General features: G+C 48.7%; 1 protein-coding gene across 2 annotated transcripts in view; it reads left to right on the top strand.

Annotated features, from left to right (window-relative positions):
* Positions 1-3,852: 3,852 nt before the first annotated feature.
* Positions 3,853-20,861, top strand: part of LZTS1 (leucine zipper tumor suppressor 1) — a 50,674-nt gene continuing 33,665 nt past the window's right edge. For both annotated transcript variants that reach the window (XM_054690047.1, XM_037495759.2), the window contains exon 1: positions 3,853-4,016. The gene's annotated coding sequence lies outside the window, so the exon portion shown is untranslated. The remainder of the gene's footprint in view (positions 4,017-20,861) is intronic.

Here is a 20,861-nt window from a genome sequence, read left to right as displayed (position 1 = left end):
GAGCCCACATTCCTGAGGCTTTTATGAACACACACACACACACACACACACACACACACACACACACATAAACACACACTATTCCATCACTCTCCCCACTCCTTACTTCCTTACCTCCACCCCCACTCTCAACACACCCTACTTTATCTCTGATGTATCCCTTGCACAGGGTGTTTCTGTTGTTTTTATGCTGCATCCCAGTTCCACCCTGCACACATCCACTAACACACTGACCACACCCTTTGCCTAATCAGTCATTATAGAAGAACTGTATGTCAAGTCCAACCTTCTACCTAGAATGCTTCTGACAGAGATCACAGTATGTCAGTACTGAAGATGATCCTTAAAGATATCTTATCAAAATTACCCACTTTGCAGGTAAGAAAACTGAGGGCTGGCCAGAGTCATGGTTTTTCAAAAAACATATAAAGAGCCAGTGGTAGAACCAGAGCCAGGAGCTGTCCTGAAGCTCCTTTTGCCCCTCCCTATAATTCACATCTAAAGACACAAAGATGAGATGAATGGTCTGGAGCCCAATTGACCCCTGACTCTACCTCCCAGGAATCCATCTTTTCTGGGATGTTTGCTTTATGTTAACCGTTCATCAAATATTTCTGGGAAACTTCTCCCATCATGGAGATAGAGGTACAGCATACTTACTGACCCCAGGGAGCTCACAACTTAAAGAAAGATAAACCTGCAGTCACAGTCACAAGCAAACATCTACATGCTGTGTCAGTGGAGGGGGATGCAGGGAAAAGCATGGGGCTGAAAGAAGAGTCACCACCCCACCTGGATGATCAGAGAAGGAATTGTTAGGGGGTAAGGATGTCCTGAGCTAATCCCGTGCAGGCTTTGTGGACTCCACCCCCACTCTAGACCAAAGCCTTCAAGACATTGGGAAAGACAAATCCCATCACCACCAAAGGGAAGGTTGCTGGGATCTGAGGGTGGAGTTAAGCAGCCAGGTTTGGTATAAAAACCAGACACGTGGGCCTTGGGGTGGCTCTCGCCTCTTGGCTTCACGGCTCTTGGCTCACCGCCAGCTCTCAGAGTGCCATTTGGGATTCCAGGTCGGCAATGGGTAGGATGCATTTAAGACTTTATCTCCCTTTTTTTCTCCCTGAGTTGTACATTTCCTCATTTCCCCTTCCCTTGTAAATAAACCTTTCATTAATCTTTTGTGTGTGCCTGTAGTGGAGTATTAATAAGTCCCTTTTAAGCACACGGATGAAGACCCACAGTCAGGCAACCCGTTTTATATCAGGGCTGCCCTGTAACAGTGTGAGTACAGGTTGCACTTTAGGTCTCAATTTTTTTAAAGGAGAGAAAGGCTTCTCAAACTAAGTGATAAGTATATATGAAGATGGAAAAAAAAGAGGTGATATTCAGAGAAGGTTGAGTAGCCTCTGGGGTTGACACATAAAAAGTCACAGTATTATTTTTTTAAGAACTACCAAGTGTGGGCCTCTCTGGTGGCGCAGCGGTTGAGCGCTGGGTTGCAAAGCTGCCCACAGCCTCTGCAGCACCAGCCAGCTGCGAGGGTCCTGCATGGCACGCAGACCTCTCCAGGCACCCGCTGCTCCCCCCAGCAGTGTACTTCGTCATTCTGCCTGCTCTGCTCTCCACTCTGGCTCTGGTGAATTCTCTCACCCTCCTGCGCTTCTGACTGTTCCCATTGCTTGTATAAATAAATAAATAAATCATTAAAAAAAAAAAAAAGAACTACCAAGTGATGTCAGGAATTCTCACTTAACCCTCAAAGCAAATCTATAAACCAGGAATTCATTTGTTTAACAAGTATTTATTGAGTGCAAACTATGGGCCATTTCTAGGTGTTGAGGACACTTCTGTGAACAAAACAGACCAAGTTGCTTAACAATGAACAAAAGAGAACAAGTCCTTTCCCTCAGGGAGTTTACATTGTGGAAACTGTTACCCCATTTTATAAATGAATGAATTAGGACATAAGGAAGCTAAGGTATTGACTCAGGGTCACACAGAGCCTATTTGTGCTCTTAAATCCCATGCTGTGCTGCCTTCCAGGCAGCCTGGAATTGAGAATCAGAGTGTTTTAGGATCAATACCTGGGGTGGTAAAGGTCCCTTCAGGGCTTTGAACAGGGGAGTGACAGAATGTGGCTGCTCCCCTTTGTGCTGTCTTCCCCAGTTCCACTTATAATCAAAGGTCAGTCACCTTAATCTTCCCCTGTCCTCACACAGACACCATTTATGGCAGAGGCTGACTGACACTGGGGAGAGCCATGCCTGATTTTAGTGGATTTGCCTCAGTGCACCCCCAGGACCTGAGCCTCATGAACATTTGGCACCCCACTCACTGAACTGGTCCTTTGTCAGACCAAAGCTTGTAAGCTTCGTCCCTCTGCTACCTGGGTTGCTAGAAGTTGAAAGTGAGGGTGGTAGAGAAAATAATAGTGTTAGCAAGAACTAGGTGAGATGAATAGCTATAAACTTGAAACACGCCTTAGCTTTCACCTGAAACTCAGTCTCTGGGAGGGAACTGGGAAAGTTTGCCTTTGAAATGTCTTGGGAGTGGGAATGTCCCTGCTCGGGGCTCAGGTCTGCAATCCTGGCATGGGGAAGCTCTGCCCCCTAGGCTGCTGGATTTTTTTTTTTTGTATATTTTTTTACATCATTTTTCATTTTTGCACAATGTATGCATTTTCATCTTGATTATATTCCCCACACAATTCCCACCCCCCTTATTTTGACCCTAATCCCCCTCACCCCCCCAGTGTGTTTCTAGTTTATAGATGCTTGTTGATTTTGATTTTTACTTTATTATAATTAGTCTTTTTCCTGGTCTCTTATTTAGGTTTTCTAAATTCCTGCTATGAGTGAGACCATCCGGTATATTTCTTTTTCTTTCTGGCTTATTTCACTGAACATGATCCCTTCCAGCTCCATCCATGTTGCAAACTGGTCCAACCACTATGGAGAGCTGTGTGGAGATTCCTCAACCTGCTAAAGATGGAGCTTCCATATGATCCAGCAATTCCACTCCTAGGTATTTACCCAAAGGACACAAAATCATGAATTCAAAAGGGCACCTGCACCCCTATGTTTATAGCAGCACTATTTACAACAGCTAAGCTATGGAAACAACCCAAATGCCCAAATGCCCAAAAATAGATGACTAGATCAAGAAGATGTGGTACATATACACAATGGAATATTACCCAGCAATCAAAAAAGATAAACTCATGCAATTTGCAGCTGCTGGATTTTTGATCCTAGAAACCATCCTTTCTGCCGGCGTGGGGGTTGGAGGGGGTTATAACACTGGGCAAAAGAAACCAGTAAGAAGAAGGGGTGACAAAGAACGGGGAACTCTGGGGAAAAGGAGAGTGAGAGGGAAAGGTTAAAGGAAAAAAAATAAAAACCTAAGGAGTAAGAACAGAGTAAACGCAATGGAGAGAAAGATTGGACAGTCAGAGGAAGGCAAGAGGAGGGAGAGACAGGCTGAGCAGCCAGGGCAGTCCGTCAGGGTCCGCTGGAAGTGAAAGCAGAGAGACGGAGCCTGGACCCCGCTCGGCCCGGGCCAATGGAGCGCAGCAGCCAGGAGGTCGCGAGCAGCCCAAGCTGTCAGCCGGGAACAAAGGCCTCGGAGCGGCAGGGACCAGGCTTAGGCCGAGCCCCGGCCAATGAGCGGCGCCGGTGGTGGCCCCGCCCACCTATCCCCGCCCCTCCGGCCCCGCCCCGCCCCGCCCTAGCCAATGAGCGGGGCCGCGCTGGCCCCGCCTCGCCCTCCTGCCCCGCCCGCGGCTCGGGACCCGCGCAGAGGCCGGCGCGCCAGGAGCGGGCGGGCTGGCTGGCTGCGGACCGGCGCCGAGGCCGAAAGTTTCTCTGCCCGCCTCGCCCTGCGAGTCCGACCCGGGAGGGGCCGGGGCGCCGCGGCACCCACCTGGCCCGCCAGCTCTGGAGAGGAGACAGGAATGCAGCGCCAGACACACTGAGAAATAAATTCCCAAGTCAGCCCGAGGCGCCGGGGGCCAGGTAAGGTGCGGTGGACGACGAGCCTGCTCCCTCCTGAGTGTCTGCCGCCCGGGCACCCGCGCCCACGCTCCGGGCAGGCTGCGCTCCCCGTGGCGTGCGGTGCGTCCGCGAGTCTGTCGGTCTTTGTCTGTGTCAGAGTCTCTCTAGGTGTCTTTGTCTCTGCATGTAACTGTTAGGGTCCCCCCCTCTGCGGGGTGGGTGCTGATGATCGGGTGGGTGCCGGCACCCGGGAAGGCTGGTGCTTCTGTCCTTCTGTCTTTGTCTGTCTCCTGCAGATGAGGTTTTTCTGCTCGCAGCCCCGATGGGTCTGGATGGATATAACTGTTCGGTGACACTGATGAGCAGGGGGTGTGCGTGAAGCCAGAGTGGTCCTGGTGCCAGACAGAGGGTCTGACAGCTGGGGGTCTGGCCACTGAACTTTGCCGGCAGCAACTTTGGAAACCGGCCATGTCCACAGTGGTGGTGAGGACACAGATGCAGTTAGGGATTGGGAATGTTTCACTGACAGAATGTGTTACAGCAGATGAGGTAGCAGGGGATAATGAACCGGAGTATTTAACTGGCCCCCTGGAGCTGCAGTCTTCAGGGTCAGCCATAGATACACAATTCAGTCAGAGCAACACACACACCCTTTGCATGCTTAACTCCGGCTTTTAGCACTCACAACTCGGTAGCAATAGGCAATGAAACACCAAGGGGCAGGTGATGTTTCTCATTCCTGCTTAATTCCTGGAAAGGATTGAATTGTCCAGGTAATGAGTGTTCTGCTTGCTCAGGAGTATGTCAGGCCTAGGAAAGTGCTCCAGACTTGTTAGCCCTCAATGTCCCAAAAACAAGGAATGCTTAGGGAGCTGAGCATCTAAGATTCTGGATCCTTCCTCTTCCATTCTAGTCACACCTCCTTGGCCATCAGCCCTTCTGCTCTGGTCTTGGGTGCTGGCAAACTAGTAGGGAGGCCCTGAGTTCTAGAGAGGTCCTGGCAGGATAAGGGTCCTGTACCAGATAAGGGTCTCCTGCTCTGTTGGAAGTGAAGCCTAATTGTAATCGTGGGCGCCCAGCCACAGAGATGAGCTGTCTGCTTGGCAATCATTCCTACACCAGAGACCCTGGAGAAGAGTCTGTGGGTAAGGCTAAGAGAATGTTTGTATCCCGAGCTTCCTCTAAGTTCAAAAACAATTTTCTCTGAGTATGATGGGGAAAATGAAAGTGTTGAGAATGTATGTGTGTGTGTGTGTGTATATATATATGTGTGTACACACATGAAAATGGGTGTTAGAGTGAGCATTATAGAAGGGAAGGGTGTTTGTGTTCGAGGGTGGAGAAGAACAGAGTGTGGGTGGAAGTCTGTGGGCAGAGGCATACACACTAATCAGGCGGGGCATTTACACCTTGTATTTATCCAGCGCCTTTCTTCTGAGGTGCTTTCTGCACATCACAGACGTTATCTCATTTGCTATCTCCTTTAGCTTCACAACATAACTACTGGGTTGGCGTGAAGCAAGGTTAACTCTCTGTTCTACCAGTGAAGAAGCCAAGGCCCCAGAAGGGTGCCGTCATCCAGCTAATAGGAGCAAAAGTAGACTTAGAAGCAGGGTGTTCAGGTGTGAGGCCTCAGCTAGGTAGATGTGAGTATGGGGCACTCACTCTGCTTGAGGTGAGAAGAAAATCAGGCGGAAAAAGTAGGGTGTCTCTCCAAGGTTTCTCTGAGTGAGCAAGAAGGGAGATGGGACATTTGAGATAATTGTTGTTTAATATTCATAGTAGCCTCGTGAAGTAAAACCTATTCCTACAACTCAGTTTGTGCATTGTATGTCTGCAGGTAGTGCCTGCATCTGTCTGTATGTGCTCCAGTAGATGTGTGTCGGGATGGCCACCGTGTTATGTGTGCTGGGAGATCCAGCGTAGTGGGAGTATGTGAGGGACAGATTTGCCAGGCAGTTTTGGGAAGCATACGTCTGCCTGTATGGGTGAAGTGGTAGATGGACTCCTGCGGCATTAAAACAGCTTTCTAATTCTGGAAACTTATTTATATACCTTTGCACTTATTCAGCATTTATTTAATAAATATTCATTGATTGCCTACAATGTACAAGGCTCTGGGAAAGGCAGTAAGACCACAAAGATGAATAAGGTAATGCTGGCAAACCTATGATTAAGCAGCTTATAGACTAGTGTAATGGGTAATATTTAACAACATTTAATGCCACTTACTAAGTGCACTGTGTGCCCAGTACATTTTATTCATTATCTCATTTAATTCTCAGTGCAACCCTGCAGGGTATTTATGATTATATTACATACAAGGAGGTTAATAATACAGCTGGGATATAAAATGGAGCAAGATTTGAACTCAACCCATGTCAGCCCTTGGTTCTTTCCACTGTCTTTTGCTACCTTTGGACATAGAAATACAGGTTTTTGTGTACAATATTCTTGCCCTAATCCCCTCTTCCATCTAACTAGCTCCTGCTTACCATAAGGACCAACTCTTCCAAGAAACCTTCCCCTCTCCTTTTCTTAATTTTAAACTGGGTCACATGCCTTCCTCTGAGCCCTACTATCAGTCCGTGCTGGTCCCTTTACCTACTGGCTCCCGAAGACTTGCTAGACACAGAAAGTATGTCTGACTTCCCGGTTTAGAATAAAGTGTTTAGTTACTAGGAGTGGCCCTTGGCAAGTGCTGTTTAATAAAGTGATGGGAAGGAAAAGAGCTGTCAGAGAGCTTTTACACGGAGCACTTTTTCTACCAGTGGGTTTCTGCGGGGGCAGACTTTGCTGATGTGGTCTCTGACTTTCCTGGCCCTATTATTGGGCTGTCCATCCCAGTTCCTGTCTCTCTTGACGCGGGAGCTTAAGGAAAACCTAGCCCACCCTGTCAACCTATGCACTCTCTCTAGGTCAACCCACTGACAGGTACAATTATGCAAATGGGAGGCACAGGTCATGACCTAGACTTGGGGTTTTTAAATCTTGCACCAGGAACCCCTAGGGCCAGGGCAATGATGAGATCTTTCTGGGGTTTTGCCAATAAAGAAGTCTCCAATGACCTTGGGTATCTTTAAGTGATTCATGTTAGGCCTTTGAGTTATTGAATAGATCTTTGTGCTGCTGTAGTTTGGAAATCTTAAGTGGACACTTGGGATGGTGAATTGCTGCAGTGTTTGGGGAGGTGGTAGGACCATGATTTCCCCAAGTCATGATAAGGGTTTGGTGACTCCTTCTCATGCCCTATGCACCACCTCATATCTTCTCTTAGCAGAGTTGCCATATGCCTTCTTAAGGCGGTGATGATTTTAGTTTTCCTTTCAAGTTTGAGTTTAACAAACTTGAGTTTGCTTGACCCGTGGGAGGCACCAAGAAAACGCGGGATTTAAAAAATGGCTAAATAATTATTTGAGACTAACATCTGTGATGAGACTTGGGAAGAAGAACAAGCAAACATGAATCAATGACAAGTGCATTAAAAATTGGTTGAGCTAACTTTGAACACAACATCTGTTCTGGATGAGGGAGGTGAACTAGAAGATGCCAGGGAAGAGGAGCTTGTAAACCAAAGCTTGAACTTGGGCCAAAGTAGGGTATAATGAGATTAGACTTAGCAACAGCCAAGGTCATAGCTCCAAGGTGCTAACTGAGAACGAAGGAGATGGGATTTCTCTTCCAAGGGGAACCCTGGCTAAAGCCTGTCACCTCTTTCTATGCAAGTTGACCCGCCCCAGTAGAGCAGACAGTGGGGAATGAAGGATGGGCAGGAACTCACCTCTTACAGCTGCCTCCAGCGGAGCGGAGATTGCCACGGATCTCCTCCTCCAAGGATTTAGAGAAGTGGAGAAGTAGGTGTCAGCCAAAGTCAAGAAAGTGTGTGTTGGGCTTCCGGGCAGGTGCCCTTTGGCTGGGCAGCTCTGTGTTTGAGGTTTTCATCTGCTTTTCTCACTTTTTTGCTTGGGCCTTGCACCAGCTGGCCTACCCCTTCACTAGGCTCCTTGGAATAGGGATTTTAATAGCCCTTTTCATATGTATGGGAATTTGCACTTTGAAAGAGAATTATTTTTATTGTTGTTATTTACAATTATGTGAAAAGATTTCACCCAAAAAAAAAAAAAAAAGATTAGAAAATTGAGAGAGTCTGTCAGAGTGGATGGAATCTACCCAGTATTTTTTTTTTTTGAAAGTTCAAACTTAGGGTACACTGTAAAGAATCTTATTTATTTATTTATTTATTTAAATTAATATTTTATTTTATATAATTCTTACATCATTTTTCATTTTTGCACAATGTATGCATTTTCATTTTGGTTATATTCCCCATACAATTCCCCCCCCTTATTTTAACCCTAGTCCTTCTTCTCCTCTTTTCTCCCCTCCCTTTACCCAGTATTTTAAATAGAATGCACAGAATTGAATCCAGTCATCCTAACTCCTGATCTGAGGCTATAACCATCCAAACATTGAGTATCATTAATTAAACAAAGTTCACTGAATTGTTGATAAGTGTTTAAAATGCAGGGGGGAAATGCACCCCCCAGTTCCTAAGCGCTTGCTATGCATATACATTCAACTCAACAAGCAATAAACTTGCAAGTATCTAGACTAAGTAGATACTTGGGACTAAACTTGGGACTGCAAGGAATGATATTTGTCACGTCAGTCATTTCCTCATTGCTCGTTATGTCATCAGGTTGGTCCACTCCTTGTTGAGATTATAGTAACTTTTGCCTTCATAGAGTCAGAATTAATGACTTTTCATTGGAATGCCAACCTTATTCCATAATGTATTTCAATGTTTCCACCTTAGCCATAAGCAAGTTCCAAACTAAAACAGGATAGCCAACTCTTTGCCATAACATAATCAGTATTGGAAACCAGACTTAGGAGAGTCTGAAGCTAAATTGCCCCACAGATGAGGAAAGACTTGGGCAAAGTGTAAGTAGGGAAGAAGATTCAGTGGGTAGTGGAGGCCAGGTGGAAGAAAGAGGACAAACCTCTGTGTGTGTGTGTGTGTGTGTGTGTGTGTGTGTGTGTGTGTTAATTAACAGTTAAACTAATTGTAGTAATCAATCCAACAGAGAGGTAATTTTTCCTGTTAAGTGATAAGTCAAATTAATGTCTGCACAGATGTGAGGTGGGTTTCACCAGTACCTGGAACAAAGGCAGTAAAGAACTTTCCTATTCAAATCACCTATAGATTGCTTTCATGTTAGTTAATCACTGTGGGAGAAAATACTGCCTTTAGGATGGTGGCCAACACACACACACACACACACACACACACACACACTCATTCACCCATTCTCATAATCTCGCCCTTGTGACATATTCTCCTCTGACCCCACACTCACAGGCACATTCCATAACATGAATCCTCAGATGGTAGGAAGAGCCGCACCTCACCTCTTTCTACCTGGCCTGGACTAGGTGGCCCAATCTGAAGTGTGACACCACAGAAACTCAGTGTCTGCCCTGCCCAGAACAGGCTTTGGGGTCCCCCTCAGCACTAAGAGCTGTAGATGCTTCCAGATCACAGTGTCCACCAGAAGAGGAGGAAGCACTAGTTTAAACAAAACTTCCAGCCCTGGGGTCCAGCTCCAGGCTGTACAAGGCCAGGCATCCCTCAGAGATGTCAACATGGAGCTGAGGTGTGCGATGGGAGGTCAGTGCCTAAGGATACCTCTCTGCCCTGCGCTGAGTCTAACTGCTCCCTGGTGGCAGTGGCAATCCCCATCCAGTCACTCTGGTGGTACGCTTTGCTCGCTGGCCTGAGGGTTCTGGGGGGCATCTTCACTTTCTTTCTGTTGCAAAGCCATTTGCTGCTAAATCACCCTCCTCCTGGCACCCTGGACTGCTAAATTGGTCTCAACTTGCTGTACTTCCACCCACCACCTTAGTCATTATTCGCTGGCAGCATTCAGAGAGTGGGTGTAAAGCAGCCGAACATTATATTCCTGCTGAAAAGAGACAGAATTGAGTATAGGCATGCAAGGAAAGGGGAGAGGGAAGGAGGTAGGGGAAAGCAAAGGAGGCAGGAAAACAAAGCTCGGGGGTTGCCAGCACCTTTCCCCTGGGACCCCAGTTATACTGGATGGTGGGATGGTGGACCATAGATGAGTGGGTCCTAGCACTGTAGGAACACAGACCTTCTAGGATGAGGGGGCACTACCTCTAATGGCCCATGCCTGCCTGGTCTGGGGAGAGGAAAGGACATCAGCTGTGGGGAGAGAAAGGCCCCACCCCAATCCGCTCCCTGTTCCTTAAATTCTCCAGTATGTACTGCCACGCCTGTTGAGCATCTGTTCCCATGTATTAATATTTAGCTATTTATCTCCATCCTTCCTCTCTGTCTATATTACAAACCCCTTGAAAGAGAAAGTGTGTCATGCCTAGCACCTAGATGTATTCCAGACCCTGGCACATGGCTGGGGTGGTAGCCCTTCCTACCCAGCCATTTCAGATCTCCCCATGCAGCCCAAGGACCCCAAAGTCCAGGAGCCCAGGCAAGAAGAGAAGGAATAATAAAGGAGGTTTAAGGGCTTGGTGCACCTTCTCAGCGGGGAAGTTTCAGGGAGAAAGGGCTTACACCACAGGACAGACCCGCTAGGGAAACAGAAGCTTAGGGACCTTCTGTCCTGGTGCAAAAACCTCCCCATGATGTGTAGTCAATGAATAGGGCTCTTGGATAGCTCCTCCAGTGCCAGGGCTTTGCTTTCGGTTGGCAGGAGCAGAGAAGTGTTGGTTCTCATGTCAGACAAAGACAGCATCAGACAGATCACAGTGACCTTGACCGTAGGTTCTCTGAGTCACTGATAACATGTTTGGTCTCCCAGGGAGAGGTTAGAAGGGGGTCACAGCACCAACCCAAGCTGATTTGGAACCCCGGGTCTCCTCCCCACCCTCTTCACAAGGAAATTAATGGGAAAACCCTGAGAACAGAAGCCTCCACACATTTAGGGAGGCAGGGTCATTGAAGAACCACACTGAAAATATCGAGGGGCAGAAGTCTGGGGAATGAGCCTTGACCCTCTGCCAATTGCTAAGCGGCAGTCCTTGCCAAGAAGCTCTAGGATGCCTGTGCTGGGTTCACCCTACCACCTCAGCTTGGAGGTCAGGGCAGCAGGGTTTCAAAAGGGTACTAAGCATTCTGGGCTCCCCCCTTCTTTATGCAAACTTCAGACACTCCAACTTTAGCTCCTTTCTCCCCTCCCCCTGGAAGGGCATTAGCAGGGCCTGAGGAGGAGGGAGTGGAGGATTAGACCCTGCTCACATCTTAAGGAGACAACCTCCCCCTCCTTGCTGATCAAATTCCCCAAGCTTTGCTGTCTCGGTGGCGCCAGCAGACTAACCGCACTGCAGGCAGGTGGGGAAAACAGACGCCAGACGGAGCCCCCAGCTTCCACCTGCACTGAAGAGGGACGTACTCACAGCTGCCTGCTCTGCTCTTCTCCCTGACCTACAGCTGCCCCTGCCCACAGGCTCGGCACTGGCTGGGGGCAGGTCTAGGCTGGGAGCCTGGCTTTTTTGCACAGAGGACAATGCCTCATCTATGAGGTGACAAGGGACACCAGGCCCTGAGCCTCAGGGCCTTCTAGCAGCTCTCAGGCATCTGAACTGTGGAAACTCCTGATGCTGGAGTTTCTTCTATGCGGGACATACAACAGGGCCTCCAGGTCCAGGATTCTAAGATTTATCAGGAAACTCAAGAGCCTGTGAAGAAGAATTGGTTCTCATTCTGCATTGGAATACAAAATCTCAGGGTTGAAACGATCCTTGAATTCCAATCTACAGACTCCCTCCACCCCCCCAAAACCTTTCCCCCCAATTGTCTTTGGTCTCCTCCAAGTACTCCTGTGTGGCCCCAGGAGCCCAGTTCTTTCTCTTATAGTCCCATTCTTTTAAAATCATAGATTGCTGGGTGCATGGAAGCCCTCTGCCCGAATCTGGGATGAGCACAGAGTCACTAAATAGAGATCCTGTCACAAGGAACTGCAGGCCTGGTATGGGAAGAGGAGACAGATGCATTTTTAAAAATCACTACAAAGCCAAATGGGTCTAAATAGCCTTCATGGAAAATACAGAACTTGAGAAGGGCCCTGTGGGCTGGTGTGATTTTGAAGATGGAAGAAGGAGGTAACAAAGATAGGGACAGCAAGTGGTTGGGAAACAAATCTAGAAAAATTAGTTGGATCATTTGGGGAACTTTTTGTAGCTCTCTTAGGAGTTTGCATGTTGTTTGTTACACAGTGGAGAGTCACTGAAATAAAAGGCAGAGGAATGGCATACAGTTGTCATTGGTTTAGGAAGTTAATCTGGCAATAGAATGTAGAATAGATTTGCGGGTGGAGAGATATCTTTCTAGAAATAGCATTGGCTATTAGAAAGCCCATCCTCTTTCCTAGTAAATAGCACATGTTCCCGGGACTTCGCACAGCCTGAAAATACATGTGTTACTGTGAGGCTTCAAGGAGAGGGAGGTTTCTAGTCCAAGATCAAAGGTCAGGGGTCAATGTGCTGACTTAGCACTTATTTATTACAAGATACATGGCTAACATGTCCTCACTTTGCCCCAGGGGACTTGTGAGAACTTAACAGTGAGATGTTCTCCCAGCCCAAGTGAAGGGCGTCCCTGGGCTTCAGTGACAGTGTTATAGAGCAACCCCGATATTAAACGGGTTCCTGGCTGTGGGTCCTCACCCGCGCGCTTTAAAGGGACTTATGAATACTCTACTACAGACACACACAAAAGGTTAATAAAAGGTTTATTTACAAGAGAAAAGGAAATAAGGAAAATGTACAACTCAGGGGGGAAATAAAGTCTTTAATGCGTCCTACCCGATCCGACGACCTGGAAACCCAAAGTCACTCTCAGAGCTGGCCGGACGCTGCGAGCTGGCCGAGAGCCAAAAATGGGGGATCCCCAAAGCCCACGTGTCTGCCTTTTGTATCCACCTGGCTGCTTAACCCCACCCTCAGGTCCCAGCCACCTTCCCTTTGGTGGTGATGGGATTTGGAGTTCCCAGTGTCTTTGGCTTTGACCTGGGGTGGGGGTGGAGTCCACAAAGCCTGTATGGAATTAGCTTTGGGACATCCTTTTCCCCCTAATAACAGCTTATGCCCCCGCCCCCCAGTGTTCTTTCCTGTCACTTTCTTGTCTTTCTAGGTGCTTTGGATGTTTTCTTTCCTTCTGTTGCTCTGTTTTCTTCTTTGTTCTAAGGGCTCTGCAAAGCTCCCAACTAACGTGACAATAAAGGCTACCAGAGCAGGTGCTACCATTCGGCACCTTTCACACCTGAAAACCAAGTTCTCTGCCTCTGTCTCACGTGTGCACGTGAGTGCAAGTTTAAGCCAAACTTGAACAGAGCAGGAGGGTTATGGGTGCCAGTCAGCTGGGCTGCCCTGAGCACTAAAGCCACGTGGGGAGAGACCCCCAGACAGGAGGCAGGTGGGTGTGTATCCCGACGGTGGGAGAGGCGGGTCTCATCAGATGGGGGCCTTCTTCAATCTCAGAAGAACGGAGCTCCAGGGTCCCCTGCCCACATCTGGGACATGCGCAGAACACCATTTCCCATCTTCTTCTACCTGGTACTTACTCAAGACCTTCCTTCTTGCTTGCTAACAACTCGACAGCCGGAGAAAGGTGAGGCTGTGGCAGTGTCCTATGGAGCCTCCTGGGGCAGGGCCTTCCTCAAGGAATACCTCAGTCCATGCCAGCCTTCTGATGTCCTGGAGGAGGCCTCTTGCCTGCAACAGCAACCTACAGCCCTATAGAAGGAGCAGTGAGTCCTGAAGGCGAGGCATGTGCTTTTCCGTGTGTTAAACCTGTGGGCAGGATTGGGAGTGGAAAGCAGAAAGAGCATGAGTTCATCCAGCGGTGTTCCCATCCTCACTCTGCCAGGAGCTGGGCATTGGGCTAGTCACGCAGCCTCTCTGAACCTCGGTTTCCTCACTGTAAACGGTGTTGTGTCCCATGTAGAGTTTTTCTGAGAACTACATGAGCTAATTTAAGTAAAAGCACATGAAACACAGTGGGAGCCCCTGTCCCATCAGCTCCAATAAAACAAAACCAGGTCTGAGGCTGAGTTGTTTATGCAGGAAGGTCATGAGCCCTTGTACAGGCTGGTGTTGGGGGCCAGGGGAGAGCCACTGGGGCTCTGGCAGTGCTGCCTGTGATGACTACCTTCTTATTTGCTTACTCTGGCTAAGGAGGTGGTTGTAACTGAAAACAATGAGAGGAATCACTTCCACCTTTGTCAGTCTGTATCTCTAGGTACAGTGTTAATTTGACTAAATTAAAATTGGCTTATGAAACTGTGGGACAGATGAGTGTGACAACACTGAATGTCCTGGGGTGAGACCGGGTCCTGAAAGCAGATCTCTTACTTGCACTGGCTTATGCCAACTGTATGTGAAAGGCAGGAGGAGACAGGGGAGGGCTTGGAGACCCTCTGAGTCATCTGGTGTCCCTCTGTTAGGGGAAAAAGGATGTCCCAAAGCAAATTCCATATAGGCTTTGTGGACTCCACCCCCACCCCAGGTCAAAGCCAAAGACACCGGGATCTCCAAATCCCATCACCACCAAAGGGAAGGTGGCTGGGACCTGAGGGTGGGGTTAAGAAGCCAGGTGGATACAAAAGGCAGACACGTGGGCTTTGGGGGCTCTCTCCAGTTTGGCTCTCGGCCAGCTCGCAGCGTCCGGCCAGCTCTGGGAGTGACTTTGGGTTTCCAGGTCGTCGGATCGGGTAGGACGCATTAAAGACTTTATTTCCCTATTTTCTCCCTGAGTTGTACATTTTCCTTATTTCTTTTTCTCTTGTAAATAAACCTTTTATTAACCCTTTTGTGTGTGTCTGTAGTAGAGTATTCATAAGTCTCTTTAAAGCGCGCGGGTGAGGACCCACAGCCAGGAACCTGTTTAATATCGGGGTTGCTCTATAACACTTCCACCTTAAGAGGACCCCCCAGTGCCATCCTGAGCCCTTGGGGGGAACAGCAGAGTGAAGGAAGATTTTGCCCCAAGGTGAACGGCTAGAAAGAAGGGGTTTGTACTGCATCTCTTTCATCCTTCCTTCATTGTGCCTCTTGCTTCAAAACCACTGTCTTTCCCATCCTGATCCTTTTGTAAATTATGTAGCACATAAAGTCAGGAAAGAGGAAGAAAAAAAAAATAGTATGAAACTTCTCTGTGAAACCATTTGATGGGAGACACACAGGTAGGAGAGGGCCCGGGTATCGCTGAGTCACGTAGGGCCCCACAGAAGACTGAAGAGGCTAGTGGAAATCAGAGAAACACTTATTCTGCCTACATGACATCAAACAAGATGGGGTGGCAGCGTGAGTCAGTCAAGGAGGAGCTCTCCGGTGTGGACACATGTTCCCCACCAAGGACACAGACATAAACCCTTCCACATGAAAGAGCCTGCCTTCTCTTCCTGTGTCTTGTTTTGTTTTTAGTGGAGGAAACTTTTCCACACAATGCTATGACCCAGAGTTGAGGCATCTTCTTCTGAGGCCCGCAGCTATTAGGTCTCTGACAGTAAAGCCTGTGTCTTGGGCCCAGGGATTTCTCCATTCTAGCATGTCGAGAGGTCCACTAGGGAGAAGACAGTGCTGCTTTCTCCATCATGGGCTCACAAAATTCTCAGAAGGGGGGGGGCTCTCCCCCTGCTCCTTTGCAGGGCCCTCCTATTCTATTCTAAGATACGAGAGCCTGAAGAGCTCTGAGAACAAAGGAGGCCATGGGACTAGCCTCAGGGCAGTCTGCCCTCCCCCTCTAAATTAGGCAGGTGGGATCCTCCCACTGAGGGCCTGAGAGACAGTTCAAAGCACTGCCCTCTGAGCAGTCCCCTGACCACAGCTATTAAACTCCCACTTGACTGTGCTTCATGGATTTCGAAGCTGAGGTGTCAAACTTGTTAGAGAAACACGAGGCAGCCCAAAATTAGACCTTACTGTCATGGGCATAAGTAGTTTTGAGGAGCCTCGACCCAGTAGGGCCCTCGGGAGTTATGTCCCAGGACAGGAGAACAGGGTGAAGAGTTGACAACCCTCTACCTCACCTTTTTTCTCCTGCCAGAATCTGGGGATCCAGTTTCATGCCTGACCCCAGAGCAGCAACTGAGGGATGGGTCAGGGAGATGGGCAAGGATTTCTGGGAGCCACAGATTGTAGATCTCCCTGCCTCACCGGATCTACACTGGCTGCAGGGTGTTCCTGAGGCAGCTGGGACAGCCTTCTGCAGGATGAGAGAGGTAGGAGCACCCCGGGTCAGCTCCTGCTGAGGACCAGAAAAGGCTTTGAGGATCTGAATCACTGCAGGTGCCTGTTTCTACATTTAGAGATAGAAGGCCTGAGGCAGGGTGATGACCCTGCCAGAAAGCCATGGGGTATTTGGTGTAAACCAGATCCAATAGAGACAGAGTGTCGTTTGCTCCAAACCAGCCCCTTGGTGTCGTTTAGTGTCCACATCCCTGTCCGAGCCATCTGCTGAGTGGAGAGGCCAGATTCCCCCCTCAGCCCTCCCTGGCCCTCCCTGGACTCGGGTGAAAGGATTCCCACAGCTGCTCCTGTTCAGTCTTCTGCAGCGAGATGGTGGAGGAAGTGTGGACTGAACAGGAAGGAAAGAGACTGGAGGAGCCAAAAATCACTGAGCTGCTGCTGCAGCAGCCCTAGAGGGTGATAGCCCAGACCCCAGCGATGGCCCCAGGGAAGACCAAGGCCGTCTTATCTACCCACACCCCAGGGCTAGCTGCTGCTAGCCTCTATGAGTCAGAGCAGTGTAGGAGGAGGGGATGCCCCGACTGACCCTGGCCCCTCAGCTTCTAACCCTCTGTCTTAGTGGGGTGAGCCGTGGGGCTGTGGCTCCTGCAAGGAAGGCCCCTTTCCTTGAGAGCCCTGGGTTCTCACCTGGTAGACTCTGTGCCAGACCCCGGGGGATACTGCCTTGGAGAAGATGGTGAAGCAGATGGTGAGGGAGAGGACTAGCAGGACAGGATCTGCCCCAGGGAGTTTGCTATTTCTTAGATCAGCTAAGCACTTTAACAGCTTCCTGCAAACAACTGATAGATGATTCCTTGCCTTTAAAAAAACATCTAATCTCTAAAAGCCCCAAATGGAAATGGCCCCAGTTTTTCAGATAAGAAATAGAGTAGAGGGACTTGGAAAGTTGGAGAAAAAAAGGTCAAGAGTTCAAGCTCAGGGTTATTGCTTAGCAGTGTTTTGAGTCACCAAATTCCATGTTGGGGGAAAAAAAAACAAAAGTTAGATGCCAATTGATGAACTTTCAATTATATTCTAGTTCCTTTATAAATGAAGTTTCCCCCAATACACAACAGGAGCCCTGAGGTAGGTACTCGTTAGCTCCGATTACAGATAAAGTCATACTTGGAGGGGCTGTGCCCAAGACTAGGGGTGAAAGGGGAAGGGGTGGTCAGGGTCCTGTTGAGGTCTGGAAGAGCAGGCAAGCCTGGTAGGGGTTGCGAGAGGGTAGAGGAAACACTGCTGCATCTGTCAGATGGGATTTAATAGAGCCCCGCCCCTCCCACCTTGGGATTGGGATGCAACTTGCACAACCCTGTCCGGAGAGAGTGCTTAGTCCAATACCTGAGGAAATGCTCAGCAGATGGGCGCTGGAGAGGAAGTCTGTGCTGGACGTCCTAGGGACCAGATTCTGCAGACAGCATGGGCATCTGTCTCCAGCCTGAGGGGAGGAGGGAACACAATCTGTCTCCCCACAGGCTGTCAGGGTAGCAGTGGAGACCCCCTTCCTGAGTCCCTAGGAGGCTGGCCATCAGCCTCTTCAGAGGAGGCTCCTGAAAGCATCCAGGTCTCCTTTCTTTGGAATCTCCAGCTGTGTGGGGGAGGTGGAGGCAGCGGGAAGGAAGCCCTGCTCAGCCATCTGCCAACACAGGACAGCCCCCTCCCTTTTCTCCTGCAGGAGCCAGAGCTGTGAGGCTGAGGCAGAGAGGAAGCAGTTAGAGCTGAGCCCTGGGGGCAGGGAGTGGGGGCTGAGCTGACACTACAGTGCAGCCCCCTCTGACCCCTAGAGAACTCTCCAGGATCCCCCTGAGTTGGGGAGACAAGGCCAGGGCATCTTTCTCCTCCATGCCCCTCCCTTCCTTCCTCTTGGACCATGTTCTGGGAGCACCAGAAGCCACCCTGCCAGCCCTGGTCTAACATGGAGGGCACTGCCAAGTAGGTGGGGGGGGGGAGGGGCAGTCAAAAACCAGGCAGGCTCAAGAACGGGGAAGAAAAGTGAGTTTATGGACATAGCTTTGTGTCCTTCTTACTGAGTAATTTAGCTCAGGCTGCTAACAAAAATATACCTTAGCCTGAGTGGCTTAAGCAATAAACATTCAAAGTATTGGAGTCTGGAAGGTCTAAGATCAAGGTGCTGGCAGATTTGGCATCTGATGAGGGCTGATTCCTAGTTTGGAACTGCCTCCTTGCTGTGTCTTCATGAGGCAGAGAGTGGATTCTGGTCTCTTCCCCTTCTTAAAAGGGGACATAGTTTGTCATAAGGCCCCACCTAAAATGAACCACTTCCCAAAGGCCCCACCTCCAATTACCATACACTGGTACATAAATTTGGGGGAACAGAAACATCATAGCCCAGAGTGTCTGTAGGACTGCAGTGTCCAGTCCTGTGCTGACGACAAAGTCCCAAAAGGCAGCGAGGATCCAGGGCCCTGCCTCCGAGAGCACAGAGCAGCAGGGAAGGCGTCCCTGGAAGAGAGGGAAGGGCACCTCATTGCAGTCAGAGACGGTGTTCGGGAAGGCACAGAGGATGGGTTTGAACTCTCCTCTGCCTCTCACATCCAGAGGACACAGGGCCCGTGCCTCAACTCCTCTGAGCCTCGTCCTTTCACTGCTGAATGGTGAAGAACCACCTGTGGGGTTATCTTTGGAAATTTTTTTTATGTAAACTTATTGTGATGTAAAACACACATGGAAATGTACACAAATGAGCAGCTACATGAATTTTCAAAATTTTCATATAGATAAAACTTCAGTTAAAGGGTGGAACGTTAATAGTACCGCAGAAACCGCTCTTGTTCCCCAACACTCCTGTCCCTCACCCAGCACTTAATGTTTGACCTCCCCCTAAACTCCGCATTAAAAGGTTCAGTTCACATTCCTTTGTGAGTGATGGGGTGGCCATGTATCTCAGTAGTTCCAGCATTCTTGCTGCTCCCAGATGTGGTACCCTGTGAATGTGCCACACTGATTTCTTCTACTCTGGAGAGGCACTTCGGTGTTCAGGTGTAGGGTACATAAAGATTGGTCAGGCTTTTGCGCCGCTGGCTTGTGTGGCTATCACCTGCGGCCTTGATTTGCTAATGCAAGAGGCACTTGGGAGCATGGGCTCGGGGCACATAGGCCTGATGGTGGCACCTGGAGTGTGGTATGGGTCTGCAGAAGTGGGCACACTTGAGCCTGAGGGCTGAGGCTATAAGGGTGGTGGAAAACGGGGTACCACTGTGGAGAATGGTGGAGAGCGGTTAGAGGGGACAATTGATGGCTGTACGAGGAATGCCAGAGGAAAGCGTGTATACAGATTCACGGCGGGGCCCAAGTTGCTGTCTCCCTGCTGGCTTGTTTCCCCTAACCTGTGAGGATGATGCCAAGGGTGCCAAGGCTCTCTCTTAAGCTGCCTGAACCGACGGTGAACCTAGGTCTTTTAGTAAACATGTGACCGTTTCTGCTGGGCATGCATCTAGCAGTGGAATTGTTGGTGTAAGGTATGCATTTGTCCCTGAATAGATACTTCTGTTCATCTTGCCAACCATCTGGCCAGTGTGGTTGAGCATATCTGTGCTCCCATCAGCGGTGTGTGGGCCTCATTGTCTTCACATTCTCACCAACACTTGGTGGTGTTGGGCATTTCCATGCCGCCATCCTAGTGGCTGTTTAGTGGTATTTGTTATTTGAATTTGAATTTTTCTGATGCCTGCTCATAGGACCATGCTTGGCCATTTGCATATTCTACTTTATGAAGCACCTAATTCATATCTTTGGTTCCTATTTTACTTGGTTTCTGTCTCTTTATTAGAGCTTTACAATGGGAATCCTTTGTCAGATATATGTATTGTAATTATCTCCTGCCACTGTCTTGCTTGTCTTTCCTTCTCAATGGAAATCTTTGATAAAGAGAAATTCTTCTTTTTTTTTTAAATGACTATCCTGCTAGAAATGATGTACAAATTTATTTATTTATTTTTAAAGATTTATTTATTTATACAATAGCTGGGGTACAGGCCAGAGGCATGAGAGGGTGAGAGGATTCACCAGAGACAGAGTGGGGAGCAGAACAGGCAGACGGACCGAAAGTACTGTTGAGGGGAGCAGCGGGCGAGACAGGAGATGTCTGCTGCACCATGTAGGAATCTCCCTGGCTGGCCAGGAATCAAACCCGCACTGCAGAGGTTGAGGATAGCTTCACAGCGCTGCACTCAACCCACTGCACCACCAGGGAGGCCCAATGAAGAGAAATTTTTTATCAATGTTTATCCTTTATGGCTTATGTCCTGGTTAATAATTGTTCACCAACCTAGAAGCCAAGAAGTCATTGTTCTATGTTTTCTTCTGGAAGTTTTATTGTCTTACCTTTAGTATTTATATCTAGAATTCGTCTAGAATTGTTTGTGTGTAGTGGTGAAGCGGGAATCAGGATTCACCCATTTTTTAAGTGGGTACCAGTTGATACAGTAGCAATGAAAAAAAAAAAAAAAAAAGAACCTTATGGTCCCACTGCTCTGCACAGCCCTTTTGTCATAAGTCAAGTCACCACATATGTGTTTCTGGTTTTGTTCCATTGGTCAATTTATCCTTCTTTGGGTCAATATTACATTGTCTTAA

This window comes from Talpa occidentalis, unplaced genomic scaffold (assembly GCF_014898055.3).
Source record: "Talpa occidentalis isolate TD23 unplaced genomic scaffold, MPIMG_talOcc4v2.1 talOcc4.8, whole genome shotgun sequence".
NCBI classification, from domain to species: Eukaryota; Metazoa; Chordata; class Mammalia; order Eulipotyphla; family Talpidae; genus Talpa; species Talpa occidentalis.
The sequence above is the reverse complement of the archived record's forward strand: the minus strand, read 5'-3'. Positions and strand labels throughout refer to the sequence as shown.